This window comes from Scleropages formosus, chromosome 9 (assembly GCF_900964775.1).
Source record: "Scleropages formosus chromosome 9, fSclFor1.1, whole genome shotgun sequence".
NCBI lineage: Eukaryota > Metazoa > Chordata > Actinopteri > Osteoglossiformes > Osteoglossidae > Scleropages > Scleropages formosus.
The window spans coordinates 31,842,099-31,869,131 of NC_041814.1; the positions used below are offsets into that span (position 1 = coordinate 31,842,099).

General features: G+C 52.3%; 1 protein-coding gene across 2 annotated transcripts in view; it reads left to right on the top strand.

Moving 5' to 3' along the window:
- The first annotated feature begins 5,827 nt into the window (after positions 1-5,827).
- Positions 5,828-27,033, top strand: part of LOC108922754 (cadherin-24-like) — a 62,420-nt gene continuing 41,214 nt past the window's right edge. Inside the window, exons 1-2 of one of the 2 annotated variants that reach the window (XM_029255059.1) lie at positions 5,828-5,942; positions 16,030-16,090. The gene's annotated coding sequence lies outside the window, so the exon portion shown is untranslated. The remainder of the gene's footprint in view (positions 5,943-16,029; positions 16,091-27,033) is intronic. The other variant, XM_029255060.1, reaches the window with a different exon arrangement.

Here is a 27,033-nt window from a genome sequence, read left to right on the forward strand (position 1 = left end):
CTCTCAGCCCGCGCTCCTGCGCCGTGGCCCCGCTCCTTTCTCGAAGCATCACGCCGCTTGTTATTGTGATTAGAACCAGTCGGCAGAGGCGACTGGCAGCTTCCTCCATCTTCCCTTCGGCACGTCTGCCAGGGAGCGGCATCGGCGCGGTATTATTTTTACCTTCGTCGAGGTAACGGTGGTCTCCCGTCCGGCAAGCGGTCGGTGAGCCCCTCTTTTCCAGCACTCAATTGGCACTGTTTCTTATCAACATTCCAGCACACACAAACACACACACACACACACACACACACACACACACACACACACGCACACAAGCACAGAGCCACAGGCTCACGCTGGCAGGCACACAGATACACACACTGCCTCACACAAACACACCTTGTTTTCCTTTTCATTTCCTCATTTGTTAGTTCCACCTGAGCCCTCGACAGCTCTGCCGAGCCCCTGATTTATCCTTTTCGCTTTCATCTCAATAAACGGCAGATATTTCCTAACACCACAGGCACTCTCAGGATTTCCACAGTAACCTTGATATGCCTGTATTTTCAGTAGCCCGAACTCGAGGGTAATCCGTCCGATGGGCGTGATGAAGGCTCTGTGGATTTGCTGGGCTTGCAGGTGAATGTTCGGAGTGTGTGGTGGGCTTCGGGGGGGGGGGGCAGGGCGCAGAAGTAGGAGACGCTCCAGACTCCAGGTGTGCTTCAGGTGTGTGCCAGGTGGGGCTACAGCGAGCGCAGTGCCCCTCCCCGCCCTGCTTACATCAGAGTCCTGGCGCAGATGCAACCACCCGTGGGGAACATGCTGTTGGATCCCTCTCATTCTCGTTCCACCGCTGCCATCTTTGCCAGCCGCTGCGTGGCTCAGTCACCCCGGCGCGCGCCCGTCCTTCTGCGCCTCAGTCTTTCTAACCTTCACCACATCCTTGTCCCACGTTTTACCCATCGCATGTGTCCTGTGCCTAACCCTTGCAGTTTCATATGGGGAAGCAAGCGGCCTAGTGATTGGTGCTGCTGCTGCCACTCATACAATCTGGGTTCGAACCCCCCTCCTGCTGTACTACCCTTGGTCAAGGTACTTTGAACTGAAAAAGTAAGAGTTACCCAGCTGCATGAATGAGTAAGTCACTTTAAGTAACTTTGTGTACAAACCTGTCGGTTCTGAGAAAAGCATCAATTAAATGAATAAATAACATAATTCTGTATGTTTTTAAAAGGATGATGCCACATTTTGTTTCTGCTCTGTGTCCCCTCTGTGCTCCCGGTTTACCCCGTATGCATTGCCTACTTTACAGCGTTGTGGTACCGCTCTTATCGTTGGCCTCTTGGTTTCACATATGACATGACCTCAGTCTCATGGACAAGCATGTCTGAGTAAGTGCACGGACTGTCACGCCAGCGTCCTGTCTGGGTCAATGTCCACGTTTGCTGGAATCCACGTTCTCATGATGTTGAGACGCAGCTCCATTGACATGGCCGAGAACTTGTCGGATGTTGAGCGCAGAGCATCAGGATAACACTTACTTGGGATTAAGCTGTTTGCAGAGAAAGGAGAATGCAGAAAATTAGTAGCGTGAATGAGGGAGCCCTACTGTCCGTGCACCGGCGACACGAAGCGCCATCCACTCAGACCGCAGACATCCCATTATCGGCGGGGCATAGACAAGCACGATCGCCGAAAGATGTGGGTCTCAGGCTCCAGGAAGAGCCCGGCGGCAGAGGGACACGGGGAGTGAGAGGGAGAGGCAGAGGGACCAGATGGTTCAGCCATCTGCTGGAGAGAGAGCGGTGCAGGAGGAAAACAGAGAGATGGGATGCTCTGCAGAGTGAGATAAGGCTAAAGAGGCGTGAGAAATGTGTGTGCACACACACACACGACCCACGCATGCCTGCAGAGAGACAGAGGGCCAGGTGTGTGTGGAGATGTAGCCCCAGCTGGTAAGCACTCACTTATACAGAAGGAGAGAACACCGCAACTTTGCTCAGAGTGTAAACTGAGCCTCGTACCGTTGTAAAGAGCAGGTACCCAAAGAGGAGGACAGAGAGAAGGGAAGGGTGTGCGGAAGCAGAGCGAGGGAAGGCAGATGGGCGATGAAGCGTGTAGAGCGAGAGGCGCAGGAGAAACTGGAGAAGGTCTAAGAACCAAAGTGGGGCGGACGGAGAGAGATGCGAGATGTTTACTGAATCTTTTACGCACTAATTGTTAGTTACATTCACTGTGTTCATTCCTTCAGCTGTGTAAGTTCTGGAAACTCACTGTGCACTTTTTGGGAGGTTAAAGAGACTGGCAGCAGACAGGGTAAGGGGGGAGGTGGAGAGGGGGGTGCGCAGCGGGGCACAGTGGATGTCAGGGGCCCTGGCATCCAGTAGAGAAAAATGGCTTTGGAAAAACACCAGGGGCTTCTGCAATTTCCCCAGGCTCGTTCACCCTCCTGCACCCACCCCTGTACTTCCCATCACACATCATGTCCCTCTGGCAAAGTTTGCATGTTCTCCTCGTGTCTGTGTGGGTTCCCCCGGGTGCTCTGGTTTCCTACCACAGTCCAAGGACATGCTGTTCAGGTTCCCCCATAGTGTGTGAGTGACAGAGAAAGAGAGTGTGTGTATTTCACTGATGTATGGATAAGTGACCCAGTGTAAGTAGTGTATCTAGCAGTGTAAGTCACCGCGGTGAATAAGGTGTTTGGGCTGATAACACTACGCAGAGTTCATTGGAAGTCGCATTGGAGAAAAGTGTCTGTTAAATAAATAAATGTAAATGTAGATACCTTGTTCCTGCTTCCAGGAGGTTCTCTCCCCAGGTACCACCTGTGGCAGATTCCTCCACATGTTTCCTCCCTCTGGAGAATTCCTCCCCATGTTCCTGCCCCCTGACAGCTTCATTCACATTGTCCCATGGTGGATTTTTCCACATTTCCTCTCCCTTGCGGTTCCCCCCTATACCCGCCTCCGGAGAATTTCCTCCACATGATTTTGCCTGCTGGCAATTTGCTCCACGCTTTTTTCTGTCCTGGCGGTTTCTTCTACATGCTTCACCCCCTGCGGCAGTCTCCTTCGCAGGCCCTTTCCTCCTGGTGGTTTTCTCTCCACTTTCCTGCCCCTTGGTGGTTTCATTCACATGTTCCCATGGCAGATTTTTCCACATTTCCACTCTCTTTTGGTTTCCCTTCCTTTGGTTTACTTCACAAGTTGGATCCTGGAGCTTTCCTCCTCGTGTACTTCTTCCCCTACAGCAGCTTCCTTTCCATGCTGCTACCTCTTGGTGGTTCCTTCCCTCCCTGTGTTCTGGGGACTTCCTCCTAAATTTTTCCACCCCCGGGTGTTTTCCTGCTCATGCTCTCTGTCTTTGATGGTGTCCTCCTCATGCTCCTGCCTCCTGGTGGTTTCCAGGCCACGTTCCTCTTTCTCTGGACAAGACTCTCTTTGTCTCCTTCACCCGCCCTCCCCGACCTCTGGCTTCTCATCTGTATGTTCATCAGACAGTCTGCTGTCCTCCGTTCGTTTCAGATGCTTCGCTGCAGACAGGAATGCATTTCCATATTGGTGAAAATTTCTGATATTCTACAACCCAGATTAAACACATTTGAAATTATAGACTTAAAATAGCACTGTCAAAGCAAATTATTAAAAAAAAAAATAGAAATCTGGTTGAAAAAAGGCAAGGAAATAATAGAAAGCATTCACAAAAAGCTGAAACATTCATGAAAAATATTCCAGAGCTCTTTCATTTCTAAGAAAGAGACAATGAAATGCTCACAGAAAGGAAGAGCGCTGACGGTGCCATTGAAGGCTGCTGAAACAGCGTGCCTTCAGTCACCTGCCGTGATGTCTTGCTTCCGTCACGGCTCGTGGGTGCACTTCTCGGGAAGCCTCCCGGGAGCCCGCTGATCCCCAGTACTGCTGCGGGTCCTCCCTGATCGCCTTGGGCTAAGCTTCGGGCCCCATCCGCTTCTGCGAAGCTCCCTTTGAACTCATTGTTCCACTTAGCCAAGAGCCCTGAGACCCTGCAGCGGTGCCCCTGGCGGGGTCCAACCCTGGACCTCCCCGCGGTCGGCCGCACGCCCAGGGACACTCCTTGTTCGCTTTCAGCCATTCCCGAGCCAGGTGGATGCAGACCAAATGGGCCTGGGGGGCTCGGCGTGAGCCGGCGCGGTGGCAGGATTCCCAGTCGACTTGCCGTGGCCCGGCCAAGCAGTCTACTTTGACGCTAAGTGGCTCATTAGGCTCCGCCGCAGGTGAACAACTCGCTTCCGGACAAAACCATTACCGCCAAAAATCACGGCTCTTGCCACACTCAAGATGTGCGAGTAGCTTGCGTCTGTTTACCGCCATGCGCCGCAATGCATGAACACAACTTCTGGATGCAAATCGCTGCCTCAGTCCTGGGAGCTGGGCTGGACTGAGGCAGCAATTTGCATCCACTGCACTGGTCCAGTGGAGCTGTTCCAAAAAGCACTTCGCGAGGTCATTCCTGGCGACAGCCTTTAGACTCTATACCGAGTCTTCTCACTGCCGAGGTGCTACTGAGCTCTTCCTGTCCCGGTGACACTGTATTCTGGACAATACTGCTCTTTCCTCCTTCTTACATTACGCTCTCTTCCGTCAGTAGTCGTTGTACGGACGCTGTAGTCTGTAGTCCATCCGTTCGTCCCTTGAGGTAGTTGGTCCACTAAGTGCCATGTCTCTGAATGAGAAGTGAGCGGAAATGACTCTCGGGAAGAGAAGTTACCGTACGGAACACATGTCCGGTGAGCAGGTGTACCATTTACCACTGGCTAATTTGAAGAAATGGGGATGCTCTCAACATCTCGTGCAGAACGGAGACTCAAAGCTCTTAACATGTGTGTCATCGTCTGAATCGGCGCACTCCTCCTCCTTTGCCTCCTTTTGTCGCTGACAGAGAGCTCAAATCATCCCTAAACGCACCACACACGATGTCATACCGTGTAATGGTGTAGGATGCTTAATGACTCATAATAATGACTGGTTACGTGGTGCGTGCACTCCGCCACTCCGTGTGTTTGTGTGTGTTGCGCTTGTGCAGCTCCTTTAGTAGCTCCTAACGGGCCACGCGGGGAGCGTCTGAGAGCCGGAGCGTGCGCGAGTCGCACGTTCCTTCCGGAATGTGTCGGATGTTACGAAAGACCGTTGAACGCGGGAGACCTCCAGAGCTAACGCCCTGACCTCACACCCCTTCCTCCGTGTGTCTAAACGATGGACATCTTTGCACCTGTCATCTTTCAGCTCCGCTCCACACACCCACAGCACCCCACGCGATGTCACACACGAACATACGCTAGGAAATGAAGCAATGTTGACAGAAACAGGGGCGCAGACAGTGGGATGTGGAGAAGTGGCAAATAAGACAGAATCGTCAGAAAAATCGGGTGTAACACCTTGTCAGGTATTGAGGCACCGCAAATGTTGTCAATAATACCTGAACAGTAGTATCAGTGGAGTTACACACGCATATGGTAATAGAGTAAAGGGCGATAAGTTAAATATAATGACAGGAGGACATGCGAATGATGGTGTTATTGGAGGCGGTGCGGTGTCCCAGCAGGACCGCCACAAAACACACATTTCAGTGGAGAGAGAGAAAGAGAGGAAATTTTAAAAAAAAGGAACAGGGAGGAGAAAAAAGAGGGAGAGTGAAGGAACGTGATGAGGAATCTGAAGAGACAGGGGAAAAAAAATTGAAGAGCCGTCTTATTAGAGGAGCCGGAGTGCGTGTGTGAGAGAGAGAGGAGAGGAGAGGAGAGGAGCGGAGAGGAGAGGAGAGGAGAGAGAGAGAGAGAGAGAGAGAAAGAGAGAGAGAGAGAGACACACACACAGCATCCCTCCTGCTCCTCTCTCAGTCTCTCTCGGATCCCCTCCCTCAGTCAGCGACAGCTACTCGGCGCGGCGCAGCTCGCACTCGGAGCCCGTCCATCCCCCAGGCAGGTAGGAGCCCTTAAATTAATGCTTAATGCGAGGCTCAAGCGAGCGCTGTGCGTGCGCGAGTGCGCGCGCGCGCGCTCGGGGAGAAGGGCGCGAGGCGGCAGTGCCAGTGGCGGGAAGGGCGCGAGGCGGAGGGGGGGACGTCGTCTGAGTCTCCGGAGGAAGCGCGGCGATGTCCGTTTCGGGGGGGCGCGCAACCCTCGGAGCAGGCTTGCTCGTAAAGCCATATATTTGTATCGACTTGGTTATTTCGACGCTCAAAGTTGTGTCACAAAATGAACGTTTAAAAAACGGTGCTGTTTCGTTGTTTGTTGTCGAACTCTTAACTGCGTGTTGAGTTGTGTTTTTGTCAGCTGCTCTCAGCCAGGGCTGGCGATTTGTGACGCCGGACACGTAGCAGCTCTTCACCCACAAAAGTCACTCGTCACATAGCAAATATAGACCTGTGTGTGTGTGTGTGTGTGTGTGTGTGTGTGTGTGTGGGGGGGGGGGGGCGGTGCACGAGGCGCGGGGGCGCACCACACCGTCCAGAGTTGGTCCCTCACCTCGCGGGGGTCACTGGATGTTCAATGATGGAGAAGGATTGTTCACTGTGTGGGAATGAAGGGTGTGTGTGTCTGTGCCGCTGTCTCGACACCTCAACGCTGACGCTGAGAGGGACACGCTGTCCGTGACAAGGGTGTCGAAAGGTCACGCGCTCTTAATACAACTAGGGTGTGCGGTGTGCGCGTGTGTGCGTGTCCATCCTTGGGGCCAGTTGTGACCCCCAACTCCACCTGAGTTGAAAGGCTCCTCCAGGTGATTAATTCACAGGTAATAAGACATGATGCTGGCTGGGGCAACAAGAACTCGGGCATTGAAATTCCACATTCAGGCACACCCGACACACACCGCACAGCATAAAGACGATGTGTGTGTGTGTGTTAGCTGGGGTTGTAGCCTCGATGATGTGGAAGTCACGGCAAAAGAAAGCCAGGAATTTGGCAAGTCCTCGCTTTATATCATGCACCCATCTGTACGTGTGTGTGTGTGTGTGTATACATTTATTCACAAAGGCATGAGTGGGTTTGTGTGGGTAAGTGGAACCATGGCTGTGTGGGTGAGAAAGAGAGTGTGCGTGTGTATTGAGATAGGGCACGTGTCTACATGGTCAAGCGAATGTGCGGCCTGTGCCTGTATGTTTACGTTACTTTATTTAGCAGGCACTTTCCTCCAAAGTGACTTCAAGTGAACCCTACATAGCTTTATCAGCCCACACCTTATTCATCAAGATGACTTACACATCCACACACCAGTGAAACACACTCTCTGTGTCACTCGTACACTATGAGTGACTTAGAATCAGCAATCTCCCTAAACAGCTTTTCGTTGGACTGTGGGAGGAAACCCACACAGCCACGGGGAGAACATGCAAACTTCACACAGACCGAACGGGAATCAAACCCTCATCCTCTCGCACCTCCCGGGCGGCGTGAGACAGCAGCGCTACTCGCTGTGCTGCTGTGCCGCCGTATACCACGATTCAAAGTCTTACGACACACTGTCGAGTGTGTGCTTTAAGAAGGTCGTAAGAGCAAATTCAGCGGTATGCGTGTTTGTCTCTGTCCTGACACGAAGTAATCCGTGTGAACCGCATGGCCAGTATCGTCGACTGACTTTTGTAGCTTTGTGACAGCCTGCAAACGCACACCATTGAGCCAAAAAACACACTGATTGCTTGACACCGGGGGGTGCGGTGGCGCAGTGGGTTGGACCGCAGTCCTGCTCTCTGGTGGGTCTGGGGTTCCAGTCCCACTTGGGGTGCCTTGCGGCGGACTGGCGTCCCGTCCTGGGTGTGTCCCCTTCCCCCTCCGGCCTTACGCCCTGTGTTGCCGGGTAGGCTCCGGTTCCCCGTGACCCCGTAAGGGACACGCGGTTCTGAAAATGTGTGTGTGTGCTTGACACCGCCGTGGCGGATGCCTTGGTGTGTCCATATGGGGTGGTGTGTGCGGAGTGATGGACAAGGAGACAAGTGGCAATTGGGTCAATTTGTGGCATCGTTTTGCCTTTTCTTGGGTCTTTATTTCAGTGATAATTGTTACATAACAACGATACACCCTGGAGTTGAACTGCAGCTAAAATTACCACATTTTAAAGCCTGGTGGAGATAAATTGAGGCATTTGCGATAACGGAGCCATCAGCCTCAGACACGCTTCCCGAGGAGCGCTAACAGAGGATTCCCTTGGGTTGTGTGGAGAGAACCTCACAGATGATGCGGCGATCCTACAGGTTGTCGCACCGAGTCCTTCAACATGTATATAGATACAGGAGGTGGACAAAATAACTGCAATTCTCCATGACTACATAACACTTCACTATGTTTAACTTTGAAGAAAGTAAATCACAGTTACAGTGAAGCTGCAAAGGTGAGATATTAGGTTACTTGTCAGTTAGCAGTATGTGTTAATTATAAAAGAGCTCTCAAAGCACCATGAGGCACCAAAGATTTAAAAGAGGCCAAACAGTCGGCGCCCAAATTGCAAGTGCATCAGTCGCAAAAACCGTGAAACTATTTCATGTGTATTTCACGTGTCAAGAGGCGTAGTCTCAAAACTAGTGATAGAATGTGCCAAACATGGAGTAACTGCATCGACAAAGAGGAGCAGTGGTTGCTGGTCGAAGCTCACCGCCCGAGATAGACGCACAATTCACAGGACAATATCTAAATACCCAGTTTTATGCCTTATTTTTCCAGGTGAATTTTGGTTTGCCAATTTTACTTCCATGCAACGTGGAGGTGTGGTTTAAGCGGTGGTTTTCCAACCAGATGCCCTTCCTGACATCAACCATCACCATCTTCCCCACGCTTGGGACTGGCACTGACTAACTACTGGCTGGAGCTACAGACAATGTAGTGTGGCCTTCAGCTGGACTACATGTCTCTGGGCTGTGGGAGGAACCCAGAGGAAGCCAAGACAAACATGGGGAGAACATGCAAACTCCACACAGACTGAACAGGGTTGAACCCAGGTTCTCTCGCACCATCCAGTTGCCATGAGACAGCAGCCATACTCACCATGCCACTGTGCTGCCCCTAAATGCCCTGGAAGTAAAGCCACAAAAATGACCACAGAATTGGGTCAGTATATCTGTGACCAAGTCTCAACTGAAATGATACACTGTGAGCTTCACAAAGCTTGGAATTTATGGCATTTCTGCCATTTGGAAAAAGTGAATTTCAGCCTCCTCCATCCCTCAAAGAACCGGAGACCTTTCTTCCCGAGGAACGGTGTGGTATCCTGCTACGCACAGATCAGGACTCATATGACTGCTTTCCAAGGAGGTCTGAAGCTTCTCTGAAGGCAGTGGGTGGGCCTCTCCTTATTAGGCCCTTGATATTAATAGAATGTTAGGTGTTTTTGTTATTTTGTCCACGCCCTATAGATAGATAGATATACACAATGTTATTAGTCAAAAAAGAAATAGAAAAAATTAAATAGAAATTGCAGTAGGCTACAGTAGCATTCGATATTGCGTTCAATAACCTTTGTGACCAAAGCAACATCCTAGAATCAAACTATGAGTAAATAGGCTCCTATGAAGACCTGTCATGGTGGTGTTGTGGCCATATCTCCAAGCCTGGCCATAACAGGAGGTTGTCTTGTACCTCTCTGTTGATCCGAGAAGGCGTAAGGGTTAGTGCCATCGAGTGAAAGTCGACTCACGGTGACCAGCTATGTGGTTTTCGGCGTCAGGGAGGCTACAGAAATGGGTTACCATTGACTTCTTCCTCGTGTCTGAAACCCGCATGGACGCGCGCAGGTCATGCAAACTTCATGCAGACTCGGGCACTTTGAGCCCAAATCTAAAGCTACGGCACAGGAGCTGTGATTTAGTCGCTGAGCGATCCGCTACCTGGCAGAAAAAGTGTGCGTTTGTGCAGGTTTACAAACAATGGAGGTGTGTATCAAGTGTTGAGCAGCGTGCGTGCGAGATACAAACATTGACACAGGCCGAGGGGGCCGTCACGCAGCAGAACTGCAGCAAACAAAGAGTGATGGAGTGTTTGTCGAGGCAGAGAGGCAGCGTAGCGGCGTGGGATCTGTCTGCACGAAATCAGTCATGGGAGGAGAATTACACTCTGCAGATAATTGAGGCAAACAGGCCTCATTAGTGCACATAAACAGAGGGAAGCTCTAGAAAAAGTCATCTGGAAAAACACACCTGGAAACGTTCTCTTAGTGACACATAATAGCACAAAGAGAGAAGGATGCTGCACGTAGGTGTCGCGTTCAAGGGCTCTGCGAGACCTGCTGGTGCTCTTGGTTCATTGTCCAGATACGATGTTTGTAACTTGTTTTGTGTTTAACTCCGAAGTCACTGTTCGCGTTAAGTTACAATCAGTGAGAGATTGATAGTACACCCTTTCCTTGGTTTATTTATTGGCTAGGTGCTGCAAAATAATAAAAAAAAAAAAACAAAAGAGAAAATACACACACACTTCCAGAACCGCTTGTCCCGTACGGGGTCACGGAGCCTACCCGATAACACAGGGCATAAGGTCGAAGAGGGAGGGGGACACACCCAGGATGGGACGCCAGTCCACCACAAGGCACCCCAAGCAGGACTCGAACCCCAGACCCACCGGAAAGCAGGACTGTGGTCCAACCCACTGCGCCACCGCGGCCCCTAAAGAGAAAATACTCTGGATGAAATTTCGTTTAAAATACTTTTCTTATTTTCCAGCTGCGTTAAAATGAGAACCAATTAAAGACTGTGAAATGTCCCTCATCTTGTTACTGATCACCATCACGCAGGAAATACCGGACATGAGCTGTGAACGCTGTGGAAGCAAGTTGAATTAAGGTGGTTGTACGGAAACGTCCGTAAAGAGAAAAGGTGAAAAAAAGTCGCTAAAAATAATCGAACCGCAAAAGGTTTCTCTTTTAAAATGTGTAACTTGACCACTCGTAACACGGGCCAGCGCGTACCTGGAAGATGTTCTGCTTACGGACAGCAGTCCGCGCAGGTGGCGTTTATGCTACTTTTTGTAGTTACTGAGCTCCTGATTTCAATCAATCAATCAATCTATTGACTTGCTCATTTGAGATGCAGACTGAGAAAATCACGCAGCTGTAAACACGTTAAACCAAAAGCATTCGCTTACAATTCGCGTTTACTTTCTAATTGTGTCCGAGTACGCTGCTTTAGCTCAGCGGTAAATTCGTCCGTATGGGATGGAAAAGATCCAGATCGATAATGGTTTGTGCCCTTGGTATTAAAAACTGCTCTTTGTTTAACAGCTCATCCAGTTGGACTCCAAGTTCCATTCTTTCTTCCATTATTCTTTGAAAAAATAGCAGAAAAATTATTTCTTGTGTTTGCGCAGGAATGCTGATGACTCCAACCTGGAAAATTACTGAGATGCAACAGAAGAAATATGGCTAAAGGCATATTTTGATATGCTTATGATGGAAAAATGGGTTGTAAATTGACAAATATAGTACAGGTAATGAGATATGGGAAATAATTTCAAGACAAAATTTAAATTCCATTTTATTCAAATAATCACCAAGAAGGCTGGAAGTGTAAAGCACGATGAAATTGTTTTATGTGCCAGTTCCTGTTTTATATTTTATTATATGGATTATATGGTTCCTGTTCTAATTTAAATATGAATATTTAATGTGTCCAAATCTAAATGAGGTTCATAAATGATTTATAGCTTGGCCTCTCATTGATGTGATGTCTCTTGTTTTGTTATTTGTTGTGCGTAATTTTTAAGATGAAAAAACAAGTTCTGTCAGAAGCTTTTAGAGATCTGGAGAGTTTAAAATGAATAAAATAGGGATTTTATCAGATCAGTTCATATTAAATTAGACTGTGGTTTCCAGGCAGTGCACTGCAGACATACTGTACGCGGTCAATAACCATCCTAGTTTATTTTCCATGTGCTTTTCAAAAGTATTTCACACCTTCACACACACACATCCACATCCGTTGTCATACTGTATATGCCCATTTAACATAACGCAACGTTCGATCTCAATGAACCCTTGTCTGTGTTCTCAGCGTAACTCTTTCGCCCATGTGCTTTTCATTTGCACTCACCCTCGCCCGCCACTTTTTAGCTACACCTATCAAGTACCAGGTGGGAGCCTCTTTCGCTTCCAGAACGGCATGAATTTAGCGACCAAGTGCTGGATACATTCCGCAGGCTTCTTGGTCCACGCTGGCTTCACAACTTCACACAGTTCCTGCATATTTTTGGCAGAACGTTCATTCTGCCAACACCACGTCTTAGCAAAATGATGAGATGGGAGGCGGCGACTTTGCGGGCTGCCGGAGTTCTGGACTGCCATGTTGGTGGAACCATCCGTAGTTGACGTGCGCTTTGTGGCATGGCACATTATCCCGCTCGAAGCGTCGCTTTCGCCGAGGCTCGGCTGGTCGTGAAGGGCCGCACCTAGTCGGCAACGTTATTTTCGTACTTTGTGCCATTTGGCTATAGAAACCTAATGTGCGTCAAGAAAAGATTTTCCCTTCGCCGGTCTCTGTAAATGTCCCCAACATTTACTCTCAGAGTAACCCGCTGTCTTCGGTATACACCCTCATGTGTCACGATGTTTCCATAAAGTTATGTCTTAGTGGGACTCAATCTCTAGCACTTTCCTCAAAGTAACGAAAGGTACCTGTCCAGCGTACACTTATCTGGAGTACGGCCACGTTGAGGGCGTGCGCTCAAAGGGAGGCCAGCGCAGGTGTGGTATTTGTGATCATGTTTTTGACCACCCTCAGTATTGCCTCGCTGTAAATATTTTGGACAATGAACCGCGTCTGTGTCATTTGAGGGATAACAGAAAAAAGGTCAGCAATCATGATCCCTAATTTTCTCTCCCACAATTTATAATACACTGGTCACAATTTTAATTAAAGAACTATTATATGGATTACATGCTTAATCATCCTGAGCCTTTTTACACTTAAGTAACCAAGGGATCGATTAAACTGGTACTAATGTGTCCAGTTTTGGTTAAGTTTTAAGAATCGTCAAATAAATTACGCATGTTCTTCTGGTGCAGATGCACCTCCGGCGGTGGTTTCTCGGGCCGACGCGCGATTCCACGCCACAAAATAGCACAAAATAGGGCTCTCTTTGATTCCATGATTTGTGCAATGAATTTAAAAGCATAGATTTTTTTGGAAGCTACTAAATCACAGCCAATTAATTAAGAGCTCAGCTGGAACAGAAGAGGTGCCCCTGGATCAAGGTTAAAGACCACTTTGCTGTAGCAACATGTCGTTATCCAGATGTTGCCTAGAGTACAGTTGATCAGTTGTGTGTGTCATGACAGCTGGTGCAGTCATGAACTTAAGCGTCAGAAACTAAAGTCTAAAGACCTCTTGGGATCAAAGATCAACGAGAAGGGATCTTGAAGTCAAGAGATACACCGAAGACCGGCACTTTCCACAGCTGCAATGAAACATGTGGGTGGACAAAGCGTGCCAGCGTATCCACAAGAAGGAAGGGTAGAATTTTTCAGCAATACCGTACGGATGCGGACCATGAAAATAACAGGACGGGAAAAGCACGGACTCACTTAAAGTGACTTTTAAGGACACCGTTGAGAGCCGGGAAAACGAACACGAAGGTTGAATCAAATCAAGGCACAACTTTTACTGAAGGCACAAGTGATGAGATCGAGGCGATCACCATCCAGACGCACGCAGAGGCCGGATTCTCTACACGTGCGGTGATACCTGGAAAAGTCGGAGGAAACCGAGCAAAGGGACGACCAGTAGATGATGCAGGACACAAGCCTTTCGGTATTTAGGACTCGAGAAGGACGGGAGTTTCTGGAAGGCGCTATAGATATATACGGTTGCCAGCAGTCAGCACGGACTCAGCGGCACTTGGCAGCCGAAGGGGACCTTCTCAGCCATGGCCTACGTTCAAATTCCATCGTCCGGTTCCTACTACTCCATTCTGGCACGTCAAGTACAGAGGCATGCTGGGTATTACGGCCCTGTTAGACTTTCACCAGCTATAAAGCCTCGGTGCGGGCGGATTGGTGTTTTTTGCCGCCTTTCTGATGAAACGCCATCATTAAAGACAACTTGTTCAGCTTGCAATTGTGTAGTTTTTGCCAAAGTACTTCCATGGATCCAAACGCAGCTGCGGTTCATTCGGCACAAGAAGTCATTTTCACTCCTACAAGTTTTTTGTCACGTCTCGGACAATCGCAGCAGTTGGCCTTCGGCCGCTGCGCGGAGCATTTTCGACGTTCTACGGAAAAACGATCGGCACCGGTTTACCGCGGAGGGCGATTGTGTCCATAGCGCTGAAGAACATTCGTAGCAGAAGATGTCTCCGTGCTGCCCGGATTCCTTCCTGTCCTCTGGCAGCTTCTGCGTGTGTGTGCTTGTGTGTGTGTGTGTGTGTGTGTGTGTGTGTTTGTCTCATTGAGGTAGCGGGGCTGCGTGCTCACATTTCTTTGCGTGTATCTCTAAGTTTTGTCTTTTGAAGTGCAAAATGCTCCGTTTTTAACAACGCATATGGATTATGGCCAGAAATTATTATCGAGATTTATTTTGTAATTAATTAACACTATCTCATAATTCTTAATTTTCCCCCGCTTTACCGCGTTTGATTCTATTAAAGCACACTATTTAATGCTGAAATAAGAGAAAACAGCATCTTGAAAGAGCTGAAATCATATTTCTCTTTTAAGTGCTTTAATCAGAAACTCACATTTTTATACATAATTAATGATTTAGACAAAAAAGGGAAGAACTAATTCCACGAATGTTCAGAGCGTTCAAAGCAGAACGCTCTCTCTGCATCCTTATCTGCCTCTCATGCGCGCTGGAGATTTCACGGGCCCAGGACCAAACCGGCGGCTTATTTCCAGCCCGGCGCCGGGAGCGAACCCCGCGTTCGTCGTCCGAGGGCGGCCCCCGCGGCGTCGCCCCCCCGGCACGCGCGGAGCGCGAGCGCCTTCGCGTCCTGCCTCGCGCCGCCGTACCGAGGGGACCCGGCAGCAGAAGGCCCCGCGCTCCGGCCAGGCGCGGTCACGCGGACCTCGTTTTACTCGGCGGACGCGCAACTGGGCAGGGCCCGTTTCCAACGCCGCGTGCCTTCTGAGCGAGAGGCCCGGGGTGAGCGGGGCGCTCGTCGGAATCTGCCCGGCAGGGCGGCGCTACAGAGCGGGAGCCCAAGTCGAATCTAGAGAAAGCGACGTAGCGGTGAAACGTGAGCACGAGCCCCGTGGGCGTGGATGAGGTCTGAGCTCTCGCGCGCTCTGCTTCTCGGAGGATCCTCATGCGGCTCGTGACGAACCCCGCGTGATTACTAGCATTATTATTATTATTATCATTACTGTAGTATTCATTTAGCCGGTGCATTTCCACAAAGCAGTTTACTCTCTTATATTTGTACGCTAAGCTACCTGCAGTTATTCACCCCCTTGTACAGCCGCATAGCGTTTGCCGGGGCGAGCTGGCCAAAGCGCGCTGCCAAAACGTAGTACGGCAGGAGCTGCTTTCACAGCGGGCTCCTCGAAGCGCAAGGCCACCCCGCAGGCTCCGTGCAGGCTCTGGAGAAGGGTGGAGCTGGCAGTCGCCCTCGCGCTTTCTACCGTGCCGGCCGATTTCATCCCGGCGTGCGTGCGGAGGCAAAAAAAGGAGGTGGGAGGACGGGTCCCGGCGAGCGCGGTCTTACGCAAGGTGTCTCGGCGAGCCGGGCCTTCACGCGAGTCGCGGGACGCGCTCGGCGTAGGACCGCGCGCGATCGAGTGGGCGACTCGTCGAGCTGCCGGCCCACGCGGCGATTCGCACGCGGTCCGCTTGAGTCGAGAGCCAACGGAGGGCGAGCGCGACTCGCCGGCTCTCCCGAACGGGCGCTTTGTTTCGGGGCTGTCGTACGGTGTCGGAGAGACACGCCAAGGCCCGCGCTGGCGTTGCTGACGTAGCAGCTGGAGCAGCAATAAGCTCTCGCTCGGTACTGGAATTTGTTACTGCTGATCCCACTGTCGACTAAATGATGCTGCTGCTCGTCTCCCCTTTATCTAAAATAGCTTTGACCACACCTGTTGTGCTCTCTCTCCCTAGACTGGAGCGCGGAGCTGCTGGTATCACTGCAGTGGGAAAGAGGCACTCGCTCTTGATCTCTGTAAGTGAAATTAACGGTAAACTCGATCCGTCTTTTAGCGGAATCCCGCTCATCCTCGTCTGTCCTTGTCCCAGATTTCTGTAACGAGAGAGAAACACACACACACACACACACACACAGATACAGACACAAGGGCGTGCCCTAACACACGCGCAAATGTTCATGTCCACAAGAGTAAAGGATCTCGTTCTTCTGGCAAGTTGTGTCACTCGTCATGATGTGTTTTCCCGCGCCTCTCGTGGTACATTTCCAGCGGTAACGCTGACAGGCTGTGCAGCACCAGCCAGCCCACTGTTACTAGTGTAAAGGAGGTGTGAGGTGGGGTGGCGTGGGGGAGGCAGGAGAAACCGAGATTCGGAGGGAAATGTATCACGGGGCAGAGAACAGGAAAGCAGCGATGCGACACTGCGTCTTTTAAACGCAGCACGCGTGCGTTGAAGTGTGCGTGCGTGTGAGAGATTAGAGCATTCCGCTGGGGGATCGAGGGGTGCGGTGCGTTGGGCGGGTCGTGAGACGGTCTGTGTCCTGCTACCTCTCTTGCGCGCGCACCAGTCTCTCTATGACATGAACAAATCACTGTAATGCTCCTCTCCTTCTTTCGATCCCGTCCAGTTTGGCCCAGCGGAGTCGAAATCAATCCAATCCAGTCCAGTTGAGCTGAACTCGCTCGGATCCGCTCTCTTCGTGCAGTTAAGTTTATCGGCACCGCAGGAGAACGCTTCGATGATGCCGAAGCACTAATGGGAGCCGCGGCGAACGCACACGTTCCTGACATGAGAAGAGAAAGGAAGGTGTGCGCGTTCACGCAAAGCGTGTGTCACAGAGCGTCACTTTGTCGTTCCCGCTTCATTCCTAATGCCGTCGGCTCCACGTCTGACGGGCTCCGGGATCTGGGTTTCTCTCTCCACCTCTTTCTCTTGGGAGGATGAGTGTCGCTTCGCCTGGCTCATCTCCCTCGGCGTGCTGGTAACTGGTGCGTCTTCTAGCGCAACATGCCGTCGTGGACGCTTCCGTCTCTGGGCTCTCTTATTTCTCTGTGTGGCCCAAAGTATGCATGATTGTGCCCGTAATTTGGCTTCATAATTGTTTCTATAGCGCTTTAGTGAGACCGTTTATTACGAGGCCCAGTTAAGGAGTTTATAGCATGTGGAATGGCCGCTGGAGGTGACCGTCTTCTCCACGTTCAGTGCTTCGTGTGGATGGCATGGGCAGCAGTTCCAGTGTTTTATTACCTTTGTGCTCCGTCTTTCCCCCGTTCTCCAATTTGTGTTCGCTTCTAAGAGCTTCGGTGCCATAATGTACGTTGAGTGTTGGTAAATATCACCAAACCATCCCATTGTCAGCTAAATATCGTTTCTTCAGGTGTCTGGGGAGACCAAGCCCACAAATACATTTAGATTTACATAACAAACTGAAATTGGAAGACACAAAATAAAAACATGCTGTTCAGGTTCCTTTGTAGTGTGTGAGTGACAAAGAGTGTGTTTCACTGCTCCGTCTTTCCCCCGTTCTCCAAGTTGTGTTCAGTTCTAAGAGTTTCTGTGCCATAAAATGATACATATATATATATATATCTATATGTATAATACATATAATAATATTAAATGCATTCATTTGTGCAACTAAAAAACAGCGTCACATCCACGTTGCTATTACCGAGCGCCGATATTGGCGGAACTTAACGAAAACGGCACAGTAAACTATTCACCATTATTTATCTGACGTCTTCCTCCTGAAACCTTAAAATGTGACATTTAAACACAAGGCTACCGATTGTAAAACCGAGTAATTTCTAATGTGATACAGAGTACTGTGATTCAGGGTACTTACTACGGCGGGAGCGGGACTGGAAAACACTCCTTTCACCGCAAAGCACTTGTGCCGCGTGTTACACCACCTGCTGCCCTTGCGCACCCTGACTATGGTGTGAAGTGCACCCTTTGTGCGGGTGCGACCACGGTGTCTGTGCTCCCGCGGTCCTGCTGCGATGCTCACCGTGTCCACAGCCCCGTCCAGCATCGCTCAGCACCCCACCTGAGCGCAAAGAACCCGTGCTCAACACACATCCTTGTGCCTGGTAGCTGTTGAGCGCAGGGCATCTCACACGTTCCCGGGAGGCGGTGACGAGCGTCAGCTGAGAAACCCCGGCTGAACCTCACCTGCCACCGCCGAGCTCGGTTGGGCGGAACCACGTGAGCCACGTTGCGGTGTCACAAGATGACCAACCGTGGCTGACTAAGGACCATCGGGATCTCGACCCCGTGTGTGTGTGCGCGCGCGCCAGGGCCCCGTCATGTCTGTGGGCACGTCAGCTTCTCTCATCGCCCTTCTCAGGATCTCGTAGAGCTCGTTTCCTTTCCGCTGCCCGAATGGGATGAGTCCGTCGTGACCGGGTGTGGAATTCGGTCATTTGCTGAAGTCGTAGGAACCGGAGCACCCGGAAGAAGCGGAGCTGAATTCGAAGCCACGCCGAAGCCCCCGAGCTGTCGGGACGCAGGGATGAAGTGAGTCGGTGGGCTGAGAGAGACAGGGAGAGAGAGGGAGATTTCTGTGAATTGCGCAGAAGGCAGGATTTTGCTGCTGATATGAGACACTTGTTTTGTTTGTCTGCGCCATGTACTTTTTAAACAATTGTCAGATGCTTCTTCAAACACAAATCAAGTGCAGTTCAGCGGTTAACTGACATTTTCCTTCGCGGTGCGCCTGCTCCGAGCAAGCGGGTTTTCGTCTCTTTCGTTTCGCTTTGGAACGCCGTTCAAACGTGATGAGGTTCGCCGAAGCGTCGGTAATATGAGGCCTGGCGCCGTCGCGCACGAAGAACCATCGGTGGCACATCTTCGCGCTTCCCTTTGAGCGCACACGGAGCAGCGCGAAGACTTTGTCAAAGCAAGGTTGGGAGAAGCCAACCGGCAGGAAGAGTCCTGCCGCCGCAGCTTCTCTTAGGCACGAGCTCCGGTGACCCGTGCCGATTTTTCAAGCCGAAAAGAACGCGCTCGCGCCCGTTTCCGGGAGCCGGTTGCCCCGTTGCGTACGCAGCGACGCGCTGAAGGACTGGAGGACCGTCACACGTCGAGGGCAGCCGACACGGTCGATCAGTTTGCAGAAGAAGTTCTCGGCTTGTGAGAAGAAACCCGAAGATGCCGAGAGAAGCCAGACACGCAGGTCGCTACTGAGGCGTCGCCGCAATAAAGGAGCGCGACTCGCTTCCTTTGCCGACGTGGCGGTCCGTACGCAGCCGAGGAACGCTCGGAAAGCTGTTGCCTGCGTCGAGCCTTTTGTCGAGTCGAGACGCTTGTCGGTGCGGCGCCGCGTGTCCCGGCGAAGCGAAGGCGTGTTCTTGCGTGTACGAGGAGGTGAAATTTGTTTTGAACGTGTTGTGTCGGGAAGTGCGCTTTATCGATAATTGCCCCGCGTTTTCAATCATCAATCGGGCATTTGCGAGGCATGCGGCGGCTGGTGTAATTAACTTCTCGGTTTCACCACGAACAGGCTGTTTTGGAGAGTACATCTCCTGAGCTGCTATTTCAGCTTTTGCTTTGTTTTTTTGTTTTTTTTTTTCCTTGTCAAAGACATGCTTTCCCTGTCATTTACGGTCGGCCTGTTTGCGAAAAATAAACACGCGGCTTGCGGATTGAAGGCTACGGATCCGTACCCCAGGGCCCTTATTGATGATCACACCTCCAAACCGTAGACAAACATCTCCCCGCCTGCAATCTTATGAGCTTCCTTTCGTCAGCTGCCTCGTCTCCTCGACTGACAGGCCATTGTTTACCGGCCGCTGCCTGTTTCATCGTAGCAGGAAAGCGCAAATTGTGAAGTACTTATCAATTCTCTTTGTTCTCATATGGAGCTCACCTCTCCGAAGGCACGCCGTGCATTCCGAGACCCGCCATCTCTCGTGCGCCTCGGCCGCCGAGGGCCAGAACTTATTTTTGAGTCGAAGCCTCTCTTCTCTTCATTGACTCCGCTCCTCCGCGGGAACACGACCCCGGCCTCCGTACGCGTTCGCTCTGATCTGTTGTTGCGCGTCAGCCGCGTCCGAGATCCCGAGAGGATAGCCCCGCGCGGAGCCGCGAGTCAAACGCCGGCAAGGTCTGGCAAGGCGGGAGCCGCGAGAGCCGCGAGAGCTGCTCGGCGTGGTGAATGTTGAACGGCGTTGCTGCCGCTGTCGATATAACTGATGAAGTCCATGAGCGAGACCGTGATGTACGATAACAATAACTAACGTACTCGCAATATCGGTGTTCTGTCGAGATGAATGATAATGATGATTGATAATGCTCAGGAGTTCGGTATTGCTGTTTATTTGCGGCTCACTTGTAATGATGATGGATCGTTCGCGGACACACGGTATTGACGTTTCTGCCAGGGGGCGGTGGGCACGTACACCATACTTAGAGGGGCTACGGGTCCCTCTTGTGGGTCGCACTCGCTCTCCGGTGTCACGCGCAATCCCTCTTCCTTCCTCCGACACGCTATTTCTTCTCGGGCCGCCGTAACGCAGGGACACAGAGGCCTCTGTCACTGTCTCTCTCCCTCTCTCACGCACACACACACACACACACACACAGAAGGCACATTACTACCGCACTCACCCAGGAGTAGCAGGTAGCATAACGGATAAGGAGCAACTGTTTGTCGGTTGGGGGGTGCGGTGGCGCAGTGGGTTGGACCACAGTCCTGCTCTCCAGTGGGTCTGGGGTTCAAATCCCGCTTGGGGTGCCTTGCGGCGGACTGGCGTCCCGTCCTGGGTGTGTCCCCTTCCCCCTCTGGCCTTGCGCCCTGTGTTGCTGGGTAGGCTCCGGCTCCCCGTGACCCCATCTGGGACAAGCGGTTCTGAAATGTGTGTGTTTGTCGGTTCCGGACCCTCTGGGATCCTGCCGTTTCACGTCGGAGCAAGAGCTGAAGCTGAATTCTTACACTGCGACGTCCGGCTGCACGAACAGGCCATCGTTTCGGATGGAAGTGCTGGCTAAGCAATGAAAAAATAATAATCCACCGGACTGGTTATAATGGAAAGTTCCAGGAGTGCGGGGCTTTTATTTGGGACGAAGGCCACGGAGTTCAGGGCAGAGCTGGGATGAGTCTGCGCGTTTAAAGCTGTGTCACGGAGGCTATTTTTAATAAAACGAAGCCCATCTTGTTATCAGCGGAGTGCCTGGCTACGCTGGGGAATGAGATTGAAACAGCGATTTCCAATTTGGGGTTGTGTCACCCACATCTGCCTGCGTTGCGATAACATCGCTGCATCCAGATCCCATCTAGTTCCCTCTCTCTTCTTGTGCGCCGCTGCTCTCTCCCTTTCCTTCTCTTCCGACCCTCCCGCCTCGCTCGCCGCCTGCTCGCCATCCCTGCGCTTCTATTTTAGTCTGCGGACGTGCTCCTTCCTCTCTCGTTCCTGCCTCCTCTCCTTTCTTCCCGCTCCTCGGGGACCGGAAGGGTGCCGGCGCTGTGCCCGTCAGCGCTCCACGGAGCGGCCGATCTAATGGAGACCACGGCCGCGGGTGGCGGAGCTTGTCCTGTTCCTCAGGCCCCAGAAGGCCTCGCGACATCCGAGGTACGATCAGAGCCCGGGGCGGACGACAAGCCCCGGAGACCTGGACGTAAAGGCCGATGCCAGAGAACAGATGAGCGTGCTGAACGACGGTGAGCCGGAGGAGCTGGAACAGCAGAATCCTTCAGCCTGAGCCACGTTGCCAGAGAACCGGGTTGGACCGGGTTGACCCCGAAGAGCAAGTTAATCCGGGTGGAGAACCACACTGGAGCACCGGCCACGCTGATCTAGAGAACCCAACCAGTCCGGATGGAAAAGCTCGTTCCTGCGTTGTCATGCTGAGCCGGAGAACCAAAGTAAACAGCACAAGAGAGACCGATCAGAGTGAGTTCAGGTTTAATGAGAGAAGGAGCTAAAACCAGAACTGAGCGCTGGCTGAAACTGACTGGAACCGAAAGCCTGACCGACCGGACTGGCCTGAGCAAACGCAGAGTAAACCAGGCTAAATTAGTGAACCGCAGTCACCCGTCCCGAACAGCACCAAACACGACAAGCGGGCAGAAGAGAACCGTGGAGAAAACCGGAGACACTGCGAGTAGAAATATGAGGGCGAAGGTTAAGGTTGCACCCCCTTGTGGCAGCACCTCTAGCATCCCATCACCTACCTGCGTGTCCTCCTGCCCTCAGAAGGCTGTCAGCACCAGTGTGCTTGAGCTCGTGGCCTCAGGGGGCAGCTGGACGCCGGTTGGTGGAAGGCAGTTGGCCGAATGCGGAAACCCTGGGCCGCCGAGCTGGGGAGGGGGGCTCAAGGGTCGAGATGATGCGCCTGACCTTAGAACGTCAACTGGGCTGTGCTCCCCCTGGACTGTGAGAACAAACCTAGAGTAGAACGTGCCCACGTGCCCTCCAGTGTGGTTCTCGCCCTTTTTCCACCATGCGCTTTGGTCAAGCGAAACCGAGACACGTCGAACCCCGTCTCTGTAGCCGAGAAAAGGTCCGCATCGCTTCCGAAGGCCGACAGGTGCTGGGAGGAGGGTGCGCGGGCAGGAGGAGATGGCCAGCGGTTTGTGTGGTCCTTAGAGCTATTGCCTTGTCTCCGGAAGGTCCTCGGTTTCATTTCCACGTCCTGCTCTAGTGGCCTCTATCAAGCTCCTTACCGTGAATTGATACAAGAAGAGTACCTTACATCGCTCTAAAGTTGATTACCTATCATCAGCCGCTTTGGACAAACAAGTGCGACAAATGAGAAATAACCACAAGTGACCTGTCCCATTGGGTCCACGCCAACATTTGTCCCCCTTTCGTGAATTCGGCAAAGACCGTCTCCGCTGCCTTAGTCGCGGGGGAAAAAGAGACCTAATGAGAGCGTTTGTGCACAAACACACAGCCACACGCAGACATGAAGGCAGACACACACACACACACACACACACACACACACACACACTCTTCTTCTCTCACGCCACACTCGGTTTCACACCCGTCTTTGTCCCTCTTTTTGTCACCGTCCCATTAGTTGTGCTGCTCGCTCGTGGCGACGATTCCCCGACGAGGACGACGCCGGAGCTGCGAGCAGGGTGACGCACCAGATCTGTGCCGAGCGCTAAGAGTGCTGGCGACGGAGACGTCGCCCGAGTCTCGTCTCTGTGAACGAGTGAAGCTCCCAGACCTCACGCGGAGCCACGAAGGTCCTTGTCCTCCTGGGGGTTCGGTCACGGACGATCGAAAAGCACATTTTCGAACGCGATGGCTCACGAGCGACGGGTACTCGGGACCTAACGCCGCCGTTGTCTCTCCAAGAACGCGACCGTCATCGCCACATACGTTTGACGGCAGGCGTTTGGTCACGTGACGTGTCCGGTCACGCGGTTTTCCGGGCTCTGGTGATCACAGGCCGCCCGCGCGGGTGCGTGCAGCCCCGGGATTTCGGCTAATTCTGCTCACGCTGTCCTTCGCTGTCCATATTGCCGCATCACCCAGTTAGTGTTTCACTTATCCGTCCATATTGCTTAAAGACTAATAATAGCACGCGATGAATGTACGCAATTGTACGTGCAGAACGAGTGTGACTCACATGGGACCTTTCATCCAGCGTGAGGGAAAGAGTTTTGGAAAGCCCCATTTAAGGACGTACGTTGTCTTTAAGGACGCCACATCTAGGGACACGGTGTTCGGCGGCAGCGGAACGAAAGGGCAGTTTTTAAGGGATGTGGCTCTCAGATGACGGTAAAGTCAAAGGCACCTTTGTAAAAGCAGCTGGAAAGAATCCCAGATGGATCGTTGGGTACCTGCGGTGCGTGTGTGTGCGTGTGTGTGTATCCACACACTTATCTGTGTGTCTTTGGGCAATTTTCAAGTTTCATCCGCAGTAAGAGTGAGCCCCTACACACACACACACAGACGCGCGCGCGCGCACACAGACGGATGGGGACGCACCCACGCCAACACCGTGACCAGCTTCCTGTGCCTGAGCGCACGCTTCCTGTGGCGGTGCTCTGCTACAACAGGCGCAACTCCTTGAGCCGACACAGACGTAGGAGTCCGAGCGACGCGGGGACCGTAAGCGGGAGCGTGAAGAATGGGGAGGAACCGGAAGGAGAAGCAGAAGGAAGAGCAAATATCGCGTAGCGCCGAGGCGGTCAATGGGTGCGGGCGTCCGCCGCGTCCGGTACCGGCCCACAGGGAGGGCGCCGGCTCCACGAATGCGACTCTTCGACGGCGCTTTCCGGCGGATCGGCGGTCCGCTGCCGTTTCGGGGAAGAGCTCGGCAATCTTCTCGCCGCCGTCATCGCTTGAAGGGAACTTGGCGTGCGGAGGGTGGGATGGAGAGCGCCTGGACGCCCCTTTCGTTCCACTTTAAAGGTTATGCGGAGCGTCACGATGGCCACGTGGGCCGGGGGGGGCAGGCGGGCCGCAGAAACGCGTGACTGACTCGGCTCCCCGGCGGAGCGGGCCTAGCGGCATGGGCATTCGCTCTCGGAGGAACGCGAGCCTCTCAGCGAAATCGTTTACCCCCGTTTACCGTGGACGCCGAGGGCGATCCGTTCCGTTTGCGCTACGGGCCGAGCGTCGCGGAGGGGGCGCGCCCTCCCGCGTAAGGCCCGTGCCGGGCTGGGGTGCCTGTCGGAGGGGGAGGGGGGCTGCGAGCTATAGAGCGGCGGCTGCCGTCTCGCTCGATGCTTTCGAACAGCTCGGCCGCCTCGGGCGCCGCCGCCGTCACGCTGCCCATTGTGGTTTGCCGTTTGTTGTTCTTGTCACTGTAAATATTTGTTTGCCGTCTTCTTACTCGCACAAGAAATGTTTCCGGCCGTCATTGTTTACAGCACTATATTAAAAGCTTATTGTCTTCGTTCAGCCGCACGGGGAGCTCGGATTCCTGGGTAATTTCTGCATGGGACTCGGACACGATGGGCAGCGGGGCACTGAGCTGACGGGGATACGAGCGGGGGTGGAGAGACCAGTAGCGGGATCACCGGCGGCGGAGAGACTGCTCGGTGGGCTCACGGAAAGAGGCGAGGAGAGAAGAGAGACGGAGCGACTCATCGCTGCGGAGACGCAACGTCCGTCCCGCTGCAGCTCGACGGTCTCTTAATATCGCAGCGAAAGCCCCTCGCAGCCGCGACTCGACGCGATTGATGGGAAAGTGCTCCGCTAAGGGCCGCGGGTGGAGGGGGCCGGCGGAGGCGCCGTGGTAAACGCAGAGTAAATCACCGCACTTGTGATCGGTCTCCGTGTCCCCAGTCTGTGGTGAAAAGCAGGATGCAATTAGCAGAATAAATGAAACTTTTTACTCTTCAGTGTCCCTTTGGTAAACACTACACTTTGGATCAATTAACCATGGTAACGACCAGCGGGGGTTGGGGGAGGGGGGGGGGGGGTGTTCTAATGGCTGCGACTCTTTTTTTCTTCTTTGCTTTTCTAAATAATGAATTTTGAAGTGAACTGGCAGCACTTTTAATTGTTTTTGGGAGTGGACTTCACAGAGTGTTAATTATTCAGACAGGTCCTTCACGGTGCGCGGGGGACGGAACCTTCCTGAGGACCGGCGAGAGCGCCGTGGCAGGTCCTGCGCGATGTTCCCTTCGCGCCTCCTGCGCCGCTCCGCTCTCCATCGTTCGCCTCGGTCTCCTCCGTTCCCTTTCGTTCTCTCTGTTCCTCGGTTCCCCTCGGCTCGTTGTCCTTCACGCATTTCCGCCGTTCTCCTCCGTGCTCCATCATTCTCCTCATTCTCCTCCGTTCTTCTCCGCTCGCCTCCGTTCTCTTAGTTCCCACCTCTTCTCTTTATTCTTCGCACTCCTCTGTTCTCTCCAGTCTCCTCCACTGTCCATCACTCTCACTCTACTGCTCCGTTCTCCTCCATTGTACTCTGTTGTCCCCAGTTCCCTTCTTTTCCTTCACTTTTCATGCTCTCTTCATTCTCTTCTGTTCTTCTCCTTTGTCTTCTTTTTCCCCAACCCTTCTCCATTCTCCTCCGTTCTCCCCCATCGCTTCTTTTCCTGCCCCTTCGTTCTCCTCCACTGTTCTCCATTCCCTGGTTCTCTCACCTCTCCTCCACTCTCCCGTTCTCTCCATTCTGCTTCATCCTCCTCCGTTCCCCTCCGTTCTCTCCGTTCCCGCTGTGCATCTCCTCCTTGGTTGCGCTGTCGAAGTCTGGGCGCACAAGAAGGGATTACGCCGCTCCTCCCAAACCCATTATAAACCGCAGGGCCTCCGTGGGTGCCGTTAACCTCCGCATTTTAACCGGGTTTCGGAGATTGAATTAGAGAGGGTTCGACGAGTCCCTCAGTTCCCACTCCTTTCTAATTCGCTGGCCTTTGTTGGCATGAAGCTATACATTAAATTCCTAGAACAAAAAGAAACAAAATATTCCTCAGAGGTGAACAATGCTATTCAGACTATTTATCTGCCGGGAGGACGCCCTCGTCTGCAGTGAATTACGGGGCCGGTGCAGCACCTCTCCACTTTGCTCGCTTTTACAGCCAGGTATTTATTGAAGCAATTTGGGTTAAGTGTCTTGCTCAGGGCCACGGGAGCGGTGCTCCTCCTGGGATGTGAACCCGCAGCCTTCCAGCAGCAAATCCAATTCCCTGGTGTTAATCCTCAAACCTTAGTGCTGTCTCTGTTAAATCCCTTTTTAAAAATTTCCACCTCCCATCTCGGCTCGCTCGCTCCCCGACTCGCTCACCCGCCATCTATTCTCCACTGCAGTCGCTGTAACTTATCCTGCGTTGCATCACACAAGAGACATTACACAAGCCAATTTCTGGTTATGAATTAATGACCGAGTGGCTTTCCCTCCGACGCTCTCCTCTCTTTCTTCATTCTATCACATGCATTTGTCATAATTACTTTATTACATTATTTATTTGCAGGCTTTGTTATCCAAAGCAATTTACTGTGTTGTGTCCTTTTTTAACCCATCTAAGATGCTGGGTCTACTCCAGAGCAA